We start from the raw sequence: 24,886 nt of genomic DNA, 5'->3' as shown, positions 1-24,886 counted from the left end.
AGGCGGAGCTCCTGAAATTTTCACAGATATGGGACTTGTGGCAGTTGATAGAACTTATCAATGACTATTTTTGGTATAAATTTGATCAAAATCGTTGGAGCTGTTTTCGAGAAAACTGCGAAGAAATACAACAATAAATTTTCCATTTTTCGACCGAATTTGACTGATGATGCATAATTTTGAACCGCCTTGACGAGCCAAGTAGAATGAAGTGTAGTACGATGAAATCTGAGCATTGTGTCAGGAGTTATAAGTGTTTGAAATTTTGATCCTTGAGGTGTCCTTAAGCGCGCCTCTCCGCTAGGAAATACTGAAATGGAGTACATTTAAGGCGTGATTCTCATAGAACATAATCTCATGAACTTATGCCATTGTGCGAAATATCAATGTGAGGACAATGTAGTTGGTGATGATGGTTGAAGCTGAGAATTAGGTGTTTTCACAACACAAGGAGCATTGTTGTCAGGTGTACCTGGAAATCTATATGAGATAGAGCGCTCTACCTGATCTCAGATTGTAGAGTACAAAAATACGCCCAGAGGGATTTTGAATTATACATTTAAATGGTTACAATCGGAAGATATTGTTGATCAAAAACTAAACTCCATCAAAATTTATTTTCTCTTAAAATTTCACTCATTTTTGAAAAATCATAACTCAGTACTCATTGGAGATAGAAAAGTCCGAATGATCCCATTTTATTCATCTTTTTATAATCTAAGAAAAGGCGGAAGCAAATTTTTCTGTCCAATTACGAGATTTGGCAGACATAGCTGAAAACTGAAAAAGGAGCCGAAAATACGTGGTTTTTGGGCCAACCTGTGAATTGCATGCACCAATGAATATAGTACTGGACTAGCTGTCGAACAGCCGATTTCCGTTTGAAGCCTTTCGCTGATGACACAACATGTATGACAAAGATGTTTGTTCACACATGCTGAATCCACTTGTCCTGTCGTTAGTGGCCACCCCAATGAAACATAATATTATTCTATAGATGAATTTTGGAGAGTTCTGGTGACATATATTGTTTTGAATCTTTGGATTAGGATAAGGTTGAATTGATTCAACCAATCTTGCAGAATATATAAGATAAAACGCATGACCTGAGCAGAAATATCTTTGTCGGATTTTTTTGCAACGCTGCAGACAAGAATACTTCTCTGAGATTTAGAGAATATTGAATCTCAAAAGTGTTCAAATCAATGATCTTCTGAGAATAGCTTTCATTGTAAAGTATAATTATTCAAGTTCTAGAAATGGAGTAAAATTTCCATCAATATAGTCAAATCAAATAAATAATATAGATGATTTGTTCATTTCCAATATAAACTGTTCACTTTTGTTTGAATAATCAATAATATGTTATTCGTCAATAAAAAATATTGTCGAAGTTATTATATAAGATTGTATATTTTTCCATTTATCATACTTCTACATTGTTGAAAAACGATCTGGCAACATGACAATGAGGGAAAAGGATAGCGCTATTTTCTTTGTCGAATGATGGACAAGGATTGCAACACCGATGTTAATGAAATACTTCCGTAATAACGTGGACCTTACTATAGCGGCCCATACACTACTCGTGCATTGTATATCCAGCTATTTTCACTTTCCTTGCCCTGTTACCATAGGTAAGGAAATTATTGCTTTCCGAAAAAAAATTAAGGTACCCTAATTTCAAGTTTTCTATACGTTTCAAGGTCCCCTGAGTCCAAAAACATGATTTTTCGGTGTGTGTGTGTGTGTGTGTGTGTGTGTGTGTGTGTGTGTGTGTGTGTGTGTGTGTGTGTGTGTGTGTATGTGTGTATGTCTGTGAACACGATAACTCCATTCCTAATCAACCGATTGACTTGAAATTTTAAACTTAAGGTCCTTATACCATGAGGATCTGACAATGAGAAATTCAAAAAAATTGAATTCAAAATGGCGGATAATTACTAAAAAAACATTTTTTTCACGGTTTTCTCGAAAACGGCTCTATAGATTTTCTTTAAATTTATACCATGGATAGCTATTTATAAGCCCTATTAACTGACATGAGTCTCATTCCTGGGAAAATTGCAGGATAATTGCAGCTCCGTAATACCTTTGAGAAAAATGGCGAATAATCACTGAAAAACCATGTTTTCCACGTTTTCTCGAAAACGGCTCTAACGATTTTCTTCAAATTCATACCCTGTATAGTTATTAATCAGCTCTATCAACTGGCATGAGTCTCCTTTCTGGGAAACTGATGGGGGGTCCACCTCATCCTTGAGAAATGGACTTAGTAACCTCCTTCTCGTGCATGAGGTAGGTAGGTAGCGCAGTTCATAAAAAGAACACATAGTCGAGATATTTCATCTGTAGAACAGCTGTTTTGACGACTTTAAAAATTACGACTGAAAAAATCATCGAGTTTCACAATTGAGGAGCTGGGTAGAAAAACGACCCGAGGCCACTCGTGTCGTTTTTCCGCAACACGCTTCATTCTATCCGCCATTAAATTCTGAACAGATTGGTACATACAATGTTGTTGTATCTTGAAAAATGATTGAGTTGTGAAAATTTTTTGTTTGTGTGGCAAACCTGAAATTATTCAGCTGACAAGCTGTGAGCCAGCAGCTAGTGAAATCCTTATTTTGTTTTCTTACAAAAGAAGAAGCTAATTGATTGAGTACTTTATTTATGTAGATTACAATATATACTGGCTTATACACTTATATACAATAGCTTACAATACAGCAAAATTATAGATGAATTTACATAATATAGACTAAAAAAATAATTATTGAACTGTATATGAAGCAAATTGCAATAACTATACAAGATTATATTGTAATGCATCTACATAAATTGGCGGAGCTTTGGACATATCAATGTCCATTCTTCGGAAAGAATATTAAAAATATCCTCCCAACTAACTCTCTACCAAATGAATGGTATAAGAAGATCATTAATACATCCAAGGGAACCAATTATCCTCTAGATGTTGGAAATAATGAAGAAGACGCTCCTGAAGAAGAATCCGATGCTGAAAACATTGGGGTGTATGAATTTCCCGAAAATCAGAACAGTATCATTAACATTCCAGAGTCTTGATTGGGAAGAAACGTGTTCAAGAAGAAAATATCATCTTCAATTGTTCACTTCCAAATGACATTTTTCAGATCTTTATTACCTACTTATTAATTATCACATATCATGAGCAATATATTATCATTATCACTACTCTTGATACGGGTTTTTCATCATTTTATTGAACCTCTGAACATGTAACATCCAGGGTTATGAAAAAACAACCTGAGACAACACACCTTATATCAATATTAATATCAGTTAGCCTTGGATTACTGGCTAATTATGAATAATAGCATTGAAAATAGTATGAAAAGATCAATAAAGTTCAAATACTTGCAAGAATATTGCAATCTCATGAAATAATGAAGATGTGTACTAAATATTTCAAACTCAATTTACACAAAACTTGATTTCTTGACTCAGGTCGTTTTTCTACCCAACTCCTCAATTTACAAAAAGGAAAAAGTACTCTGAGAACAATAATATATACACACATACAGAAGTCTGATCGTAGTTTCAAATATGTGCAAGGAAAGTTGTGTGAGTGTACCACACCAGATTTTTTGTATTGGCAACGACCATCTTGGTATGGCACGATGAGCGCCATACACTGCAAATTCAGTTCACTCCGTGCTGTGCTAGAAGTCGGTTGTGAGAGTGATATTTTTTGGCCTGGCGCAACGAAAATCAATCCTTCCTGGATTGCCATCTTGCCGTGCAATGCAAGACATGCTTAGCACGAAATTCCTCACACACTGCTACGATCTTTCCTTTTTTGGCCTGTCCTGCAAGCACGACATGCAATGCTGGACAAGTGTATGGGCCGCTTATAGTAACGGAGTTTTTGCACATATTTTCAATAAATTCACTGTACTGCCACGTGATCCATTGTTGTCGGAGGGAGATTGGTCAGTTCGTTGCACGAACCGGAATGACGCGATCTGCTATCATATTGCGTACTGCTCGCGTTCCGTTGCTGTGTGGCTCGTGAAGGTGGGGTTTTGATTATGCATAAACTTTCGCAGTCGATAGGCATTGTTGACTGAAGACATTCATATTGTACAAATTTCAAGTGTGCTAGTACGGCTGATCCAATAACATTTTGTTATTTGTATTTACTATCTAAAAATAAAAATATTTCGGACAATATCAACATATTGCCATAAAAAGTATAAACTCAACCTCGCCTGTTAAAACATTATTGTACATAATCTTCTAGGTGTTTAGACAAATTTGCATCTAGCCAATCTGAGATCATTAACCTGTCGTTGTCGACGACGGAATTTTTGCACAAACGAAAACTCACCGTAGCTAAAAGTACGCAACTTAATTTTTTCAATGGAATATAACATATTCAACATTGCTTGTGCGTGTAGAACTCCAAGAAACTCAATTTTACTGAAGATACAAGATACGGTACTGCAGGGATCGATCCATTAAGCGTGAGTACTAAATTAGGAACTATTGTTCTAAGTGGAGATGAGATTAGTAATGTAGGAACGCTACAACCTTTAATGTACTTGCTGTGTACCTCTTAAGTAGGTCAGACTGAAATTGAGTGCATATAAAACTTTGTTTGAGTAATAGATTTTGAACTTTGAGCATCTCAATGAAATAAGTAAGTGAATGGAGCAAAAAAAATTCTAGCACTTGCTATTCAATGTCATAATTCCGAAATGATGAACCACAGAACCAACAATTGAATCTATTGGAGAGTATTGTCAACAAAATAAATTCGGAAAATGTGTTGTATAACTGGTAGTGTATATCTATGTAATGAAGAGAAAGAGAATTAAAATTCATTTGTAATCATTATGACAATTTCTTAATATCCATGGCTGTGACGTCACACTTAAGGTTGGAAATCTTATAATGAGTCCCCGGTGTTGAAATTTGATCCTTGAAGATATTGAAGAGACTTAATCTGAACACTAGACTAAAAGACTAACTACAAGATCTAGGTTATTTGTCAGAATCGCAGGCGGCGAAGAAAACCAGCACACTTCGACTCGTTTTATGACAAATTAATATACTGTTAATATTTTTTAAATCTTAAATTGCAGTGCAGCAATCGCAAGACACTGAATACGATATTCTTAAAATTCTTTGATGGTATGGTACCATGCATGTTTCAACAGATTTTAGATTTGAAAATGAATAACCCCAGAAGGAATTTGAGTAATTTAAAATTGTACTCTAGTCTGTTATCACTCAAAAACCTATCCTATCATATATGTTTTTGCATGTACTTCATGTAAAAAAAATTATAAAGAGGGTCAAGCGATATATAAAACTTTGTAGATTGGATTTATTCATTGTGAGAAACGCACTATTTTCTTTATCATCTCTGACGTAACAAACACGTCACAATCATTCTGCCAATGGAAAGTGTTCATGTAAATTGATTGCATCGAGATTACATCGAGAGGAACACGTAACACTTGCCTTTGAAACTTCCTTTCAAGTAGAAAGCCCTTGTCAAACTAGACGTAGTAGTAAACATTAATCTTTCCTGTTCTCATTTGTATTTCAAATGTGTGCCAATATTTAAGGCTGAATTAATTTTTATATTGGAATAATATTTTCCTATTTGCCTATAATTGGAAAATTAGTAGAGTATATTATAAATCAAGTCATCCACGTGCCTGATAAGAAGAAGACTGGAGGAGCTACCAATTATATGAATTAGTATAAAACCACGACGCAAGGGAATACAGTAGACATGGGTTCATTTTTTATATTGGGGCCCCACCCACTTCGAAAGTGCAGTGCGAAATTAGAATTACTACATTTATATGGCTACTTCATATATGCGCATTGGATTTATGTAATCTATTAGAATACAGACTGATGTATAAAGTACAATGAATTCATAGTTGATTAGTTAAGCTTCCTCTGTCAGAATCACGACCCGATTATCTATAATCACAGAATACAACATTGAATAAAACGTTGCTGTATTCTGTGCTATGATATAATAATTATTTTCAAGTATTCAATTATCAAGCTTTAAATTGTCAATTCTAAAATCTGTTAAAAAGTGCATGGTATGATCGATCATTATGAAAGAGATATTAATACATCTCAATTCATCCAAGAGTGGAAAAAGCGAATGGGAATACAGGAATATTCATTAATAGAATCATAGAAGCTATCTTTATTGGATCAATATTCCAACAAGAATTGAAAAACTGTAAATCTTTGGGAATAATGCAAAATGAACTACGAGTAGTGTGAATCTCAATAGACATGTGCCACTTTAGTGTGTCTGTATTAATTATTGAGTTTCGCAAATCTCTTTATTTGAATTTAATGATTGGATTTCGAGCCAACTTACACAAATAATACGTTTATCGCACGCAGTGCAGAAGCTCAAGCGAAAAACTGAATAACGAACGTTTCAGAGAGAAAATGAGCTTTGTTTTAGACGGGTCGTTCTGGGAAGAGTCGGCAGCTTTTCACAATAAAAATCCAGTTAACCGGCAAACGCCCCGAAGTGTTTTAATTTAGCAACAAGCCGATCCATACGTAAGAGGTGTGCCTGAGCATTGAAAAGGCAGATGATAAAAGTATGGAAGGGAGACGACCATCATTTGAAAAGCGCGGTTATCGCTCTCGTAGGGAGAATTGAGAAAGGAGAGAGCCGACCGACCGGCTCTTCATAAACATTTTATAGGCTCTTTAGCCTCTCGACTAGTGGGTACGGAGGAAGCCCACTTTTATTAGGATTTGACACGCCCCAGATAAGGCACTTATTATTGAGCTGGTCTTAGTAAGCTGCTGCCAACGTGACAACTTCTCTCTCCTCACCCCCTCACCAATCCACCCATCATCAAGTGTTGCAATTAAGTTCTATTGCCAAGTGACAACCACCCTCTCCGCACAACACTGCATCACTGCTCTCACCTCAGTTATTGACATCATTCCATTAGTCACTAAATTCTCCATTACCTCGTCTCAATTCAGCGAAATCAACTAAGCTGCACTGGCAGCTTATCGCTTTAGGAGAACAAAGATGACGACAATGCAGCATCGCTACTATGGTTCATTCGGGAATCATTCGAGTTAGTTGGTATTGAATTCTAAATGAAAGCTTTTATTATTGAACATATGGAAAACCTCTAATACTGAACTTGAATACTTAATTGGAACGGTCTATTTTCCACTCATGCTATAGAATAAAACAATCCTGTGAAACGTATTGGTATTGAGATGAGTTTTGAAAACGTATAAGTTATCTCTGTTCATGCTTCAACAACATTGACAACGAATATATCACTTTAATATTTATTGTCCAAGATTAATCAATTGAATATCCTAGACATTATAAAATCATTTTTCTACCAACCTCTCATCTCTAGTATAACTACTGTATAACATCTCTCATCTCTACTGTATAACAGTAGATATACCTTGGCATTTTTCATGAGCTGGCTTTCTGTTCTATTAATGAATCTTTCCACTGCTATTTATGATTATATATGAGGCAATTATTTCAAACTAAGGAGATCCACATTTGTTAATACTGATTAATAATTTATCTTGATATTTATTCCCAAAACTACGTTCAATGCATCAACTACTATACTCCAGAGGGTACTTAGAGAATCATTATCTCTATTCTTACTAATAATTATTACATCTCTTACCAATATTATTTCCATAATTAATAATTTTGAAAATTCTGAATTTCAAATAAATTGGATGATTAACATACGTTATAGATATGGATGTAATCTATAGGTGAAGATAGTAATCTCTTCTATATTAGGTGTACATAATGATATCTTCTACTGTTGCCACAGCTCGAACAATAGAAGCTAATGTGTGAAGAATTATTGATAGAACAGAGGGGTGGGTAGTCTGTTCATATGCTTATATAAGGGCTGTGTTTCATTTAACGTTATCTTAGAAATTCATCACTAAAATATTACAGTTCTCAATTTACTACTTTTATCGTTATTGCAACTCCCAATTGTTAATTATACTTCCAATACTATATAATATTTTTCACACTTATGAATCCTATTTAAAACTCATCTAAAATAATCTAGCACTTTCTCCATCGTCTCCTCTACTTCTTATTTTTCTTTCTCATTTCTCTTCTTGATCTTATATTTATAATGATTACTTGAATATTGTTGTTTGCGATGATGATTATTATTCTTTTCTATTCTTTTCCTTTTTCTTCTTCTTCTTCTTCTCTTCTTCTTCTCTTCTTCTTCTTCTTCCTTCTTCTTCTTCTTCTCTCTTCTTCTTCTTCTTCTTCTTCTTCTTCTTCTTCTTCTTCTCTTCTTCTTCTTCTTCTTCTTCTTCTTCTTCTTCTTCTTCTTCTTCTTCTTCTTCTTCTTCTTCTTCTTCTTCTTCTTATTCTTATTCTTCTTCTTCTTCCTTCTTCTTCTTCTCTCTTCTTCTTCTTCTTCTTCTTCTTCTTCTCTCCTTGATTAATTCAAGATCACAATACGATGTTCTATTTCTTATTCTATAGTTCAGTTTCATAAGTTCTTCTCAATTTGTGCACATTCCTTCTTTCTCTTCTTTTCTTCCCTATTATTATCATTATTTTCCCTGTGATTTTTCCACTAGCTATCCAGCATGTTCAAATGTTTATTTCTCTCTCTATATCTATTTATCTTTCTACCTTTTCTCTTTCTATCTGATTACCTTCTACTAATATCCATATATTATATTATAATATCCATATATTTATCCATATAATATTCGATTCTTTCCCACATTAAATCATACTATTCCTCTTCAATTTTATGCGAATATTATTCATTATCAGTTGTATTATGTATCTTTTCTCTATTGATAACTTTCTTCAAAGATTTTTCGTTTTTCTGCTGGCTTTTTCTTCTCTTTTTCAGTTTTTACTGGATCCCATTTCGCTCTATCTCCACCATGAACACGATCTTCCACTACTGGATTCCATCTCTCTCTCCATCTCCACTTGTACTCGATTTTCCACCACTGGATTCCATCTCTCTCTGTCTCCACTTGGACTCGATCTTCCACTACTGGATTCCTTCTCGCTCTACCTCCACTTGGACCCGATTCTTCCACTACTGGATACCTACTCGCTCTATCACCACTTGGACCAGATCTCCCACTACCAGTTCTTCCTCAATCTTCATCTTATTCACCATTAGGATTATTCACCATCGGAACTCCACACATCTACATTTTATTGTGTTTAGTGAATTTTTTGAACTAGTGCTTTAAATAGTGAAGGGAGCCGAACTGTCAAGGCATACTGAATGCACTCGAATCAAGAGACTTTCTCATTTAGGTTAAGTTTTATCAGTTTCATCCCCATTTTCCCCGTCATGTGTCGTTCTGAGGTCGGTTCACGATTGGTCTGCTGCTTCCATGATGCCTCTCACTGACACGTCAGCTCGCTCGCCCTCAAGTAGGTATGATTATTTCAATAATAGTAATAATGACGCAGGTATGTTTCTAGCAAATAAGCTCCACTCTTTCAAAAAACTTTTCAAGGCTGCTCACCTTAACGTACAATCCCTCAGTTGCCACATTGATGAACTCAGAGCAATCTTCCGTTTTCAGGACTTCAATATAATCGGAATTTCCGAATCATTTTTGAAGCCTAGTATTTCATCAAATTTTGTTGCAATGCCTGGATATAATCTTCTCCGGAATGATAGATTAAATAAAGCTTGTGGGGGTGTAGCAATTTATGTGAGAGATGGTATCAAAACAAAAGTTTTAATCACATCTAAACAAGAGTATTGTTCCAGACCAGAGTTTATGCTACTTGAATTATCCTTATCTAGTACTGATAAATTACTCGTTGGTATCTCTTATCGCCCACCAAAAATAGGTCATTTCACAGATTTCGAAAATGCCTTGCTTTCTCTTATGCCTTGTTATTATCGTATACTAGTTATGGGGGATATGAACACCGACTTGAACATGACAAATCGTAACTTTCACTACTTTCAACTGACTACAATTTTCCAATGCCTGAACATGACTATTTTACCTCTCGATCCAACTAATCATACTAATGAATCAGACACACTCATTGACCTTCTCATTGTTAGTGATCCCAATGAGGTTGTTCAAGCAGGCCAAATCTCAGTCCCAGCTATTTCTAGACATGATTTGATCTACTGTGTACTTTTCCATAAGATACCCAAGCCAGAACAGAAAATTATCACTTATAGAGACTTCAAAAACTTTGATGAAGCCGCCTTCCTGACTGATGTGGCTCAGACTCCATGGCATCAAATTGAAGCATTACCCTCAGTTGATGACATGGTCAAGACTTTCGAGAATTGGACTTTGACTTTGTATGACAAACATGCACCTTATGTGACAAGGAGGATTAATAGAAAACGACGAGTACCGTGGATGACTGAAGACATACTTAAGATGATGGGACGTAGAGACAAAGCACATAGAAAATTTAAAAAGACATTTGACTTGGACAGTTTGATAGAGTATAGGAGCCTTAGAAAAAGGGTTAAACAGGAATTACGGAACTCAAAGATTGGGTACTTGAATTCGTTTATGACAAACAATAGACAAGACTCTAAATCACTTTGGCAGGGAATAAAAGAATTCGGGCTTGGCAAACAGAAATCGAATCCACAAATTGACTTACCATTGAATAATATAAATGACCATTTCGTTTCATGCTCTAACCAACGTGACGAAGTTGTCATTGCTAATCATATCGATGATCTTGAAGAGCAGGTTACAAACTTAGATTTACCAATAACTGATCAATTTCATTTCCATCCAATCTCAGAAGAAGACACTTTCAGAGCAATTCAACGTATTCATAGTAATGCTACGGGTGTAGACAAAATTCCTATTAAATTTATCAAGAAGATGTTATTTGCTGTTTTACCAACCATTACATACATTTTCAACAAGTCACTTGAAGAAGGCATTTTCCCTGAAAACTGGAAGCTTGCTCTGGTTCGTCCTCTAAATAAAGTTCCATCACCCTGTGCCGAGCACTCCTTTTAATTCAGGCCTTTTCCCAAGTTATAATAGTAAATTTAATACGCAATAGACTAGAGCCATTATTGTAAGTGAGTTAGCGAAATAAATTATTTTCTCTCTCTATTATGAACGGCCATGACTTCGAGTTTCCCATGATAGATATTTAAAAATTGTGGCTCCGAGTCGTCGAGGAATGTAGATTATGGAATTATCTCTAAAACTTAGCCTTCTTGTCGCGACATAAAGTGCGATAAGTTGGAAAACAGCAAGCATTGAAATTATAACAAACTACCGATTTTGCAGTTACTATTTGGTCCAAAGGCTCTAGAAGCCACGCGACGATTGGTCAAATTGCTTCCCTTCGCCCAATAGGAGACCTGTTTCTAAATACAGTAGTGGGGGGGATTCCCCAGTCGAGAGACCAGATTACGTTTCGGAGGACACTTTGCTAGGAGCACTACGAGAGTAAAGATGTAGTCATTATGTTTCGCCCTTTTTGGGCAGGTTTACAAGTTTATTTTATTAGTTAATGTAGGAGCTAGTTTTATTTTTATTAAAGTTAAATTTTCTAGTAGTGCCATGTCCTGAAAGGTTTAATTGTGTTTCTTCATCATGTACGAATAATTGTTTCTTCAAATAACCGCTAAGGTACGTAAAATAAGGTTAAAATATAATTTAGGGAATTTAATTAATTGAAACTTCAATCAAAGAGTATTGTATTAACAAAGCCTGTTATTTTTCAAGTTAATAATATTGATTGAGAATAATCCTTTTGATTCTATTAGTGATGGAAAATAATTATACATTTTTTTTCTAAATAAGTATAGAAAGTTTTCAGTTACGTTACATTTGAGTTATTGTTTCTGGAAATATATTATCGTAGAGTATTGCTGAAAGTCAGGAAGATAGCCTTTAAATTGGAATGAAATTTTTAAGATTATTTTCATATTGAGTTTAAGACTCAATTTTATATTTTTCTGACTGTGTTTTCTCATGGCGTTAAGGCTTTTAACTGGACGCTAATTTATTAAATTATAACAGAACTTTTGAATTATTTGTGAAGAAAGATCCATTAATTCTGATACAAAGAATCAGTAGTTTAAAGATAAAAATCTATATAAAATGAGGATTCAAATAGAATGAGAGAATTTAATTAATTGTAATCAATAGATAACTCCTGTTTTAGCTTTTGATGAATTGTAGGAAGAGTTAGAAATTAATGCTGTAATACATTTATTTACAGCGGTTCATGTGTGTCCCCAAACCAACTTCTTGTACTACCACCCCTTTGGTTCCGCAACTTTATGTAACACCGCTTCAAGACACCCGTTCAGACGACAGGTCTAGGGACGTAAGAGGACGTCGCCGTCAAGCCAAATTCAACCGGTAAAAGCTCACCGCCAAAAACAAGGTACTGTAACCCCGACGATAAAGCAACGTACAGACCAACGAAAGTGCAGTGTAGTGAAACAAAGGTTCATTCGAGAATGTCAATCAAAAGTGGGGATTCAAAATTATTATGAAATGGGTTATATGGGTTACTATCGACGAAACTTGGGTTCAACGGGCTTTTCTTTATTGAGTAATTCCATGTTGAAATTAACTTGTTATTTGATGACTGATATTGTTTGGTTTTGTGACGTATTGCTATCTAATCGGGGATAGTAATGCGCCCCCGAATCAGATGAAGAATGTCACCAAAGTAGCATGAAATTGTTGTTTCTGTTGTTCGATTTTAGTTGCCAATGTTTTATTGAAGCTGTTTGTATTTTTCAATTATTTCAAATTGTAGTGTTATTCTATAGTATAAACCTATTAAATCAGGCATGGCAAGATTAATTGAAGTTTTCTTGACTCTAGCCCGTTCACCTGCATGAATTAGGTATAGACTCAGGTATTTTCTAGATGTGTCGGCCTATTTCTAAATTCTAAATTTTATTCAAAATTATCTTCTTTTACCATCTTTTAAATGGTAAAGGCACACAACTGCGCCACTGCTGCTGAATGTTTAGCGAAAGTCACAACCCAATAAAGTTGAGGATTTTAGACCAATCAGTATTTTACCTGCATTGTCCAAAGTGCTAGAAAGACTCATTCATGCTCAAGTTGTAAGATTTCTAGACAACAATAGTAAGCTTCATAACTTTTAATCAGGCTTTAGAAAATTCCATTCAACTGAGACAGCTCTGCTTCGTGTCACTGATGATATAAGGTTAGCTATGGACCAAAGAAAATGCACCATCCTCACCCTATTTGATTTTTCTAAAGCATTCGATACCGTTGATCATACAGTCCTTCTGAATAAGTTGGCTATTCTTGGTTTCAGTCACAACTCGTTAGTTTGGTTTAAATCCTATCTATTAGGTAGGAAACAATGTGTATCTGTCGGTGACAAAAAGTCAACTTGGAAAAACGTTATGCATGGAGTAACACAAGGTTCAATTTTAGGCCCTCTCCTCTTCACTTTGTATGCTAATGACCTTTCTACCATTATCAAATTCTCCAGTTTCCATACTTATGCAGACGACCTTCAAATCTATTTAAGCTGTCCCATAACAAAAATTAATGGAACAGTTGGAATAATGAACCAGGATATCAATTCGATAGTGTAATGGACAAAGAAAAATGGCCTTAAGCTCAATCCCATCAAAACACAACCCATTATAATTGGATATTCTCGTCTTATAAACAATATTGACCTTGAATCGATTCACAAAATTAGTGTAGACGGTAATGACATTCCTTACTGTAGCTCAGTTGAAAATTCAGGCATTATTATGAATAATACTCTTGACTGATCAAGTGAACAAAACTTGTAAAAAGGTATTTTCAGCCATGCATGCATTGAAGAAAATGCACGATATCCTCTCTAGAAACATTAAATTATTATTGGTTCAATCTCTCATCTTCCCACATTTAATGTATTGTAATTCTGTTCTTAACGATATGCAAGTCACTCTGAATGATAAACTACAGCGTTGCCAAAATTATTGTCTACGTTTCGTCTACTCTCTCCAACGCCATGACCATATCACCCCAGCCCACATTGCTAGTTCAACATTAAAGCTTCCCGATCAGAGGCTTTTTCGAATAGTCAAGCTTGTTAGAGATATCTTGAAATACTGTAATTCGATCTATTTTAAAGATTGTTTCAAATTTGTCTCTGAAGGTAGGAGGATAGATGCTTCACATACTAGAACCGGAGAAAGTACTTTAAGGATACCCAATCATCGAACTAACATTTTCACAAAATCCTTCTTAGTCAGTGCCTGTCGTGCATGGTATACACTTCCTGTTTCTATCAGGTCTATCGAAAGCCGAGCGAGCTTCATACTGACTTTAAAAAAACATATTTTGGAACAAATGACTGAAACTGTCCGGCCCTAGAAAGATCACATGACAACCATCCCTCACCCATTCCACCAATATAAACCTTTAAACCATGTTATAGAACGAAATGTATATATATATATATATATATATATATAATATATATATATATATATATATATAAACTCATGTTATTTCAATTATCCACTGCATACTGCTGTATATTACTGAAAGTTGATAACCCTGATTGTAGTATACCAGAAACCAGATGTTATGCAAAACAGATGACATAAATCAGTTATAATATTTAATAGTTTGTTGATTGGAATTCACTCTATCCTACATGTTTTAATAGAGATTACACACGTTGAGTATTAATCTTTGAGACTTATTTATTTCTAATATTCTACATGGCGCAGTCGGTAAATAAAAATCACAGAAAATGTCAACCATTCGACGGAACAACCGAAGATTGGATATATTGGCACGAAAGGTTCAAGATTTTCCTACGAAATGGAAACATCAAAAACGAAGAAAAAAAACGAGACTTACTACTTGAGAATCTGGGACCGCAACCATTCAAGATAGTTTTCGATTCTATGCATCCGACCCCCATAAACAACATTGGATTTAATGATGCGATAGAAGTCTTAAACAAATACTACACGAAACCACAAGCACCTCTATCCCAGAGAGTTTGTTTTTCTCGACGATTCCGGAATGAAGGTGAGACCATAACTCAATTTGAACTAGATTTAAGGTTTCTCGCAGGAAATTGTAATTTTGGTGATAACCTGGATGAACGTTTAAGAGATCAGTTCATATTAGGCATCAACAACGATAGTTGGCAACTTGAGTTATTGAGAATGCATGCATCAACACAAACAACTTTTACAAAAATAGTAGAATCAGCAAAATTGCTAGAAACCGTTAACTTCAACAGCAAGAAATTAAAAACAGTTCTACAAATTTGAATAGAGTAAAAATTTCTGATAAACATCAGGCAATGGAATCTAACCCTCAAAAGTACAACGAAAAATATGAAAAGAAATCGACTCTAAAATTGAACAAAAATACACATTGTCTCCGTTGTGGAAACCGGCGACATTCTGATGGTGTCATGTGCACTGCAAATAACAAATTTTGTAAAGCTTGCGGAGGTAAGAACCATTTTGCTAGAGCATGTCTAAAAGTAGGGAACGCTACAATTGTAAAAGACAAACAGATAAATCAGGTTCGCGAAAATTTATCAATAGAAGATGACAACCTGTCACTTTCCGATATTGAACATATAAGAACTCTGGAAAAAGGCTGTAAAGTAATGGTGAACGTTAAACTCAACAAAAACACAGTGAAAATGCTGTATGATCCAGGTGCCGCTTACAGCGTTATTAACAAGAAATTATGGAAAAAAATTGGAAGTCCCATTTTAAAACCAACAAGAAACCTCACGGCATACACAGGGATTGACATTGAAACACTTGGAGAAACACATATAAATGTCAATGCTTTTGGTGACTCCAGGAAATTACCAGTAATTGTTATAAAGAAAGATGACATACCTTTGTTTGGACTTAATTGGGTCCTCAAATTCAATCTACCCTTACCTCCCGGTGCTGAAATATGCTCAGTAAAAAAAACGATAATCTCTCCACAAAAAAAGAACTCAGTTTTGGTAAATAAAATAATCACAGATTTTTCTGATGTTTTCAATCCAAATCTGGGAACAATAAAGAACTGCAAGGTACTTTTCCACATGTCAAAAAATGCCATATCAATAGTTGCAAAACCACGTCCAGTTCCGTTTTCCTTAAGAAAAGCAGTAGAAATGGAACTACAACGTTTAGTAGACAGTAATGTACTATCACCTGTAAACACAAGTGAAGAACCTATCACATGGTCCTCACCAATAGTTATTGTGGTGAAACCTACAGGAGCAGTCCGGATATGTGCTGATTTTAAAACCACCATAAACAAGTTTATAAGTCCAGACAACTATCCCCTACCTAGGTTTGAAGAAATCACTTCAAAACTTACAGGAGGGAAAGAATTCACAATTATTGATTTGAAGGATGCATATCTACAAATGGAAGTTGATACTTCTGTACAAAAGTATCTCACTATTTCTACTCATAAAGGATTTTTCAGATATTCACGCCTTCCTTTTGAGATAAAAATAGCAACAGCAGCTTTTCAGTGTAAAATGGATCAAATCTTGGCTGGCTTGGAAGGCGTTGCATGTCTTTTAGACGATGTAATAATAACAGCTCCCACAAGAGAAGAACACATTAACAGAGTCAGGGAAGTGTTAAAACGTTTTGAAAACAATGGACTTCGAGTACAAACCACAAAATGTAAATGGTTTGAGGAATCAGTAAACTATTTGGGACACAGAATAGATCAAACAGGTATACACCCCACAACTGAACACATCAAAGCCGTAGAAGATATGCCATCACCGAAAAATGTCAAAGAACTAAGATCCTTCTTGGGATCAATCAACTACTACAGTAAATTTGTTCCACATTTACAATCACTGTGCGTTCCGTTACACAAATTACTTCAAAAAGGAGCAAATTGGCACTGGGATAAAAAACATGAACAAATCGCTACAAAATTGAGACATTTATTAACAACATGAGATACTTTAGCTCATTATGATGAATCACTTCCTCTAATTCTTGCCACAGACGCAAGTGAAGTCGGATTAGGTGCAGCTCTTTTTCACAGATATACTGATGGTACTGAAAGGCCAATTTTGTTCGCATCAAGATGACTTGACAAAGCTGAAAAACGGTACAGTGTGATTGAAAAAGAAGCATTAGGTTTAATTTTCGGAGTAACACGTTTTGAACAGTTCCTCTATGGCAGACACTTTGAGATTCGTACTGATCATAAAGCTTTAGTGAAAGTTTTCGGTGAAAATGACTCTATTCCAAAAGTTGTTTCCAACCGTATTGCTAGATGGGCTTTAATTTTGAGCTCATACGACTACTCAATAAATTATCACAGAGGTGCAGATAATGCAACGGCGGATATGCTATCAAGGTTTCCTTTGGAAAATGTATTGAAGTCAAAAAACGAAAAGTTAGGGGAAAACAATAGAGCACATCTTTTCCACCTTCGATTTCAAGATATACCATTATCAACAAAGAGCTTACAAGAAACAACAAAACATGACACAACACTTGCAAAAGTTACAAACTATCTCCGAAGTGGTTGGACAACAGATACAAATGTAAACAAAGAACTACTACCATATTACAATAAACGAGAAGAACTATCATTTGAAAATGGCATACTCCTCTGGTCGGGTCGTTTAGTCATACCCACAAGATTAAGAACAGAAGTACTACAAATTCTTCATGAAGGTCATCCAGGAATTGTAGCAATGAAAGGAAAAGCACGATTCCAAGTATGGTGGCCTGGACTGGACAAAGATTTAGAGGAACATGTAAAACACTGCACCGCATGTCAAGAAAACAGAAACAGAGATGTTGAGATGCCACTTTTCTCATGGACTCTTCCAACAGAAGTGTGGTCTAGAATCCACATAGATTTCGCAGGACCATTTTTAGGGAAAATGTGGTTAGTCGTTGTAGATGCTAGATCGAAATGGCTCGAAGTAATACCCATGTCAACAACCACAACAAAATCCACGATCAATATATTACAAGATCTATTTTCTAAATTTGGCTACCCAAGAATAATTGTAAGTGACAACGGTCCTCAACTGACTTCGTATGAATTCCAAAATTTCTGCAAAGAACTGAACATAAAACATGCACGTATCACCCCATATCACCCAAAAAGCAATGGATTGGCGGAGCGTTGTGTACGAACGTTCAAAGAAAGTATGGGAATTTCAAAAGGAAGTACTGGCACCTTACAAGAAAAACTAAATAAATTTTTATTCGCTCATAGAACATCCACAAAGAGAGCAACGGGAAAAACACCTGCTTTTATGATGTTCGGTCGCGAGTTACGCTGCAAAATAGATCTATTACTACCAGATGTTAACGACAGAGTAGACGAAGAGTTAGTTAGACAAGGGAACAGCAAGCCGAGAGTCAACGCAAAGGTGTTCGGAGAGGGCGATGGCGTATGGGTACTAGACAGATCAGGCAAAGGCTACAAAAAAGGAAAAATCGTTAAAGTAAATGGACCATACTCATACCTAGTGAATGTTGAGGAAACGATGAGAAGATGCCACGCAGATCAACTGCGATATGCAGATTGAACTTAAGGAGAAAGGGGGAAGATGTAGTATACCAGAAACCAGATGTTATGCAAAACAGATGACATAAATCAGTTATAATATTTAATAGTTTGTTGATTGGAATTCACTATATCCTACATATTTTAATAGAGATTACACACGTTGAGTATTAATCTTTGAGACTTATTTATTTCTAATATTCTACACTGATCTACTTTCAGCCTACTTCATCTCATTAATCAATTATTTGATCTTATCTACCTATATAATTATTTTAATTTATCAATTTTCTTTTTTCCCTTTAATATTCATCTTGATTGAAACTTTTACAATATTTCCATTAATAAATAAATCCTTAGTTTGAATAACGAAATTAACGGCTACAAAAAAGGAAAAATCGTTAAAGTAAATGGACCATACTCATACCTAGTGAATGTTGAGGAAACGATGAGAAGATGCCACGCAGATCAACTGCGATATGCAGATTGAACTTAAGGAGAAAGGGGGAAGATGAAGTATACCAGAAACCAGATGTTATGCAAAACAGATGACATAAATCAGTTATAATATTTAATAGTTTGTTGATTGGAATTCACTCTATCCTACATGTTTTAATAGAGATTACACACGTTGAGTATTAATCTTTGAGACTTATTTATTTCTGTATTTAATTTTGCTGTATTGTAAGCTATTGTATATAAGTGTATAAGCCAGTATATATTGTAATCTACATGAATAAAGTACTCAATCAATCAATCTCTCATTATTATTCTTATTTCGCAAATCGAGACATCATTATGAATCAGTAATAATCTCCATCGCAGTAACAAACAAGACTCGTTCACATGGTTAAATATACAAAATTCACTCACTCAAAGTACGTGTTCTGGATAGTTATGGAGGCAACTCAGTGCTGCTAGGAATAATTCTTCAATCTACCCAATTCTCAAATCAAATAATGCTTAAACTAACTCTTCACACTACTCCAAACGACAAATGGAATTTCTAAACATTCTTCAACGACGGGAGTCGAAATCTTGAAATTATACAAGTCAATGATATAAATCAATACTTGTGAATGAATTCATATGAGTATGTTATTATTATGATGTGATGATATCAATGGCTCATCCTAATTCTAACAATCTGAGAAGGCGGATGAAATTCTCCGATACTGCTACATGGAAATGTTAAAATATACATAGTAGTTGTTGTCATTTGCTCTGTTGTATTGCTTGTGCTGGTACAATTTTAAGCCGCCTAATCAACTTTGCGAGGCTACCAGTGGCCGAACATGACTGTGTGCTTGATGCTGCTGGAGGGTGTACAGTGCCTGTGTGTGTGTGAGTTGATACACTGGCATGTGTGTGAGTGGTGGTGCAGAGATGACGAGACAAGGACTGGTGGCCTGGTGGCCTGGTGGCCACAGTTTAATTAAAGAACGGGGTCACCGATGTCAAGGATTCGCAAACGGAAGCCGGTCTGTATAAACATAATGGAGCATTGTCGGCTTCTCTGGTGTCGTTACGGGCACCATGTTAAGCTGTGTGCTCCATCGTTGTAGTGCTCATTGTTCGCCATCGAGATGAGAAGAACTTTCAAATGTGCAATGCGGTGTTCACCTTTGAATAGCTGGCCCATCCCCGATATTCCGCCGCAAGATTGCTATTACAGTATTTGGTTGTCGCCCGCAAGATTGTCGCCGGGTCTTGCGATTGTCTAGCATGTGCTTCCAGAAAAGTTTGGGAGAAACTTGGGCTTTAAAATTCCAAACTTCTAAAATTGAGTCGGTAATAATATTCTTATGTCTTTCTATAAAAATTGTTTCCATTGCTTTATATAAAACTTTCTTGAATCCTTTACACTATAAGGCCCGTTAATGACGGATGTTATTTGTCACCAGACATAAGTTTTAGCAATTATAACTCCATAAATAGCTCAAATTTTTTTGAAATTACAGAGAAACTGCAAAAATACAGATATAATAAAAGTGGTAGGAATGGGCCTGGAATGAATGTTGTATACATAGAGTATGATGATGATGATGAAGAAGAAGAAGAAGAAGAAGAGAAATAAGATGATAATAATAATAATAATAATAATAATGTTATTGTTACATGTATAATACGAACTATATTCATCAGTCAAAAAACTCAATAGTAAAGTGCGCTTACTTGACTTGGATCCGTAAGCACTCTAAAGACCAACCATCTGGTTGTGATGAAGCATACCAGCAGAATAATAATAATACTACTAATAATACTAATAATAATGATAATAATAATAATAATAATAATAATAATAATCCTTCCTTTTTCCTTCGTCCTGGTACCCCCAGAAGAAGGGAGTTTATTATAGAAAATATAACAAACAAAAATTAAAAATACACTTATAGAAAGAAATCTTACAAACAAAACAAATGAAGAATAATAAAAAAAGCAAGAATGACAAAAGATGAGAAGATTCCCTTTCAGTGGAGAATTACAAATATTATAAACCAGACGAAATATAAATTCTCCAAAACCTTCTAAAGATGGTTTGACTGGAGGAGTCAAGTTTTACATTATATTGAAAAAAAACATAGAAATAGTACATTGATATAATCAATCAGTGATCTCAAAATAAATAATTTCCAATTCAAATCATATCAAAAGAAAAATAGTTGTGAATCTTGAGTAGAATAATTCCTTTAATTGTATTGTGTAGCAATAAAATAATGAAACAATGGGATTCCAGTTATTGCTTATCACAAAAAAACATACACAAAAAAATATATAAAAAAGAAAGAATTCATGAAGATCATTAAAATTCACTCAAATTATTTAACAGAAAGTGTTTCATATTATTTTTAACAATTGAAATTCTATTCAGACCAATTAAATCATCTGGCAAGTCATTGAAAATAGTTGGTACAAGATAACCAAGTTCACATTTACCATGATAATCATTGTATTCGGGCACAATAAACCTCTTATATGCAGCACTTTGTCTTCGCTCATGCGAAATTCTACTTGACATTTTATAGTTATTAGAAAAATGATTATTTAATAAGATATCATATCTGAAAAGCTCGTTTACAGGAAGAATGCTATATTTTTCAAACAAATTTGGCTTAGGGTAACTCTCTTGTTTTGAATGAACTATTAATTTTCAGCAAGGAATTTTGTAATCTCTTAACTCTATCAATTTCATAGCCACTTGCATTACCCCAAACATTGACACCATATCCTACTAAGGGTTCACCTAGGGCTTTATAAACAACTTTCAATGTCTCCTTTGAGACAGATCGCTGTAAGTTATATAAACCAAATAGACATGAGCGAAGATGCTGGCATACACTATCAATGTGAGGACCCCACTTTAAACAATCATAAATGAAAATACCAAGATACTTTTGAATTGTAACTTGTTTGACCTTTTCATTACAAGTACAAGGAGATCCAGAGATATTTTCATGTAAACAATTTAAGGAATGCATAGTAATATTAGCGGACTTTGAGGTTTGACGAGGCGGTCTCATATGCATACAAGTGGTTTTTTTAAAATTCAAAGTCAAGCCATTACCATGGATCCATCTTTGCATTCTATCAAAGTCTCTTTGTAGCAATATTCTTGCTTCATCAAAACTTGTGTGGCTGGCTACCATAACTGTGTCATCAGCATACTGAAATATTTTAGTTTCCTTTGAAACACCAACCATTGTGATTACTGACACCAAATAAAGCAATGGTCCAAGATTGGAGCCTTGTGGCACACCAGAGGTGACAAATTCATGGCGACTGTAGGATTTTCCTACTTTAACAGTAACCTTTAGGTTATTAAATAATCTATCAACCAGTTAATACCTCGTCTTGACAAACCAATTTCACTCATGGACTGTACAATTTTATGAAAAGATAAAGTGTCAAACGCTTTCTTGAAATCTAGAAATAATATTAAAACATGATAATTTTTATTTAATTTATTATTTATATAGTTACATAATTGGGATAAAAGCTGACCAGTTGATTTGTTGCGTTGGAATCCAAATTGAGCTGGAGGGATTAAATTGTGATTTTCTAAATGCGTAACTAATTCATTACAAATATACTTTTCAAAAAAATCAGGCGAAGAAAGTATTGAAATAGGCCGATAGTTAGAAATTTCTGATCTGGATCCATTTTTGAAAATCGGTCTTATTATGAAGTTTTCAATTTATTTGGAACTTTACCTTCCTCTAATAATAAATTGATTAATCTTGTGATAATCGATATGAACTTGATACTGTGATTTTTTATATCAGACATCAAAATATTATCAATCCCTGGAGATTTATTTGAACTCATACTTCTGATGATATTATCTATTTTTAATTCATCTGCAACAGGTAAGTCAAAGCTAGGGACATTAACATTGGTATCATTATCATTTTCCAAATAAGTTATAATATTATACTCATGTTTGGCAGCTCTAACACCTTCTGTGAATCCACTGCAGAAATGGTCCAAAACATCTCCAACCTGCCTATCACCAACCACTATGTGTTTCATCATATTATCATCAACTGACAACTTTTCTTGTCTACCCATGACAACGTTGATTAATGACCAAGTATTTTTTATGCTATTAATGTTTGTCTGGAATTCATTTTTTAGAAAATAACACTTTGCCTTTTTAATATCTTTATTTAATTTGTTACGATATTTCTTATATGCTTCCAAGCCCTCTGGTGTGCCAGAGTGTCTATACAAATTATCCCTTTCTTTCAATCTCCTATGCAACTCTAGAGTCATCCAATTCTTTTTAAGTTTAACTTGAGATTTGTTTTTAACTTTGATTTTTGATTTTTCATATCCCAAGTCATAGACTCGGCATAACTCATCATAGAGCTCATCACAGCTATTCAAACTTGAAATGCTATTAACATCAAGATCGCTGAGGTAACGATTTATTCTATTTTTCAAATATATTTATAATCACTTCCAATAGTTGAATTCACACTAAGATTTTGATCTATTGGACATGAACATAAAACAGAAAAATGATCACTTATTCTACTTTTTACTATAGCAATATAGATTGGTTCATCATACTTCATCCATCGAATAATGATAATAATAATAATAGGCTTGTGAGGACTCAAATGACAAAAAACAGGGTGCATCACCCAAGATCATCGATGAGTCATCTATATATGCCAAGGAAGCTGGGTGGCAGGGGTTTGTCCTGGGTCTCAGATCTGTGTGCAAAACAAGAGAAAAGACTAAGAGAGTATTTCATTTCTGCTTACACAAATCTCCTCAGGTAAGTGTGCCGATTGGATGAAAATTATACTGCACTTAACCTAAGGAATCTTAATGGTCGAGAGCCCTTGACAGTGCATGATTACAAGGCAGAATGGCAACGGAGGGAACTGCATGGGCGCTACTGCAAGCATCTGAACTCTCATCATACTAATCATGACCTTTCAAGCAGGTGGCTTTTCCCAGAGACAGAAGGCTTTATAATTGCTATGCAGGATCAGGTTGTAGCTACCAATGCCTATAGAAGACATATCATCAGAGATCTGAGCATAAGTGATAAATGCAGGCTTTGTAACGCTGCAGTAGAGAGTATTCAGCACATTGTTTCAGGCTGCTCAACATTGGCACCAAAAGAGCATTTGAGGCGACATAATAATGTTGCAAAAATAGTGCACCTGAAATTTGTTTCAGAAATTTGAGTTCTCTGAGGAAATGCCCCCATACTATTCTTACTCTCCTCCTGCATTTATTGAGAGAAACCAGTTTAAGATCTATTGGGCTGTTCAAATGATCACTGACAGGCAGGTCATTCATAACAAGCCTGATATCCTAATGTTGAACATGAATCAAAAAAGAAGCCTTGATAATATTGATGTAGCCATACCAGCAGATGAAAATTTCAAAAATCTGGTGTGGTACACTCACACAACTTTCCTTGCTCATATTCGAAACTACGATCAGACTTTTGTATATGTGTATATATAATTGTTTTCAGAGTACTTTTTCCTTTGAGTAAATTGTGAAATTCAATGATTTTTTTAGTCGTCATTTTTTTAAAGTCGTCAAAACAGCTGTTCTACAGATGAAATATCTCGACTATGTGTTCTTTTTATGAACTGCTCTACCTACCTACCTCATGCACGAGAAGGAGGTTACAAAGTCCATTTCTCAAGGATGGGGTGGACCCCCCCATTGGTTTCCCAGAAAGGAGACTCATGCCAGTTAATAGAGCTGATAAATAACTAAGCTTATACAGAGTATGAATTTGAAAAAAATCGGTCAAGTTATTTTGAAA

At 34.9% G+C, this 24,886-nt stretch overlaps 1 protein-coding gene across 1 annotated transcript in view; it reads right to left on the bottom strand.

The window, feature by feature from the left end:
• Nucleotides 1–24,886, bottom strand: part of LOC111055703 — a 197,062-nt gene that overhangs the window by 169,258 nt on the left and 2,918 nt on the right. The window lies entirely within an intron of this gene.

This window comes from Nilaparvata lugens, chromosome 2, assembly GCF_014356525.2.
Source record: "Nilaparvata lugens isolate BPH chromosome 2, ASM1435652v1, whole genome shotgun sequence".
Lineage (NCBI taxonomy): Eukaryota > Metazoa > Arthropoda > Insecta > Hemiptera > Delphacidae > Nilaparvata > Nilaparvata lugens.
The sequence above is the reverse complement of the archived record's forward strand: the minus strand, read 5'-3'. Positions and strand labels throughout refer to the sequence as shown.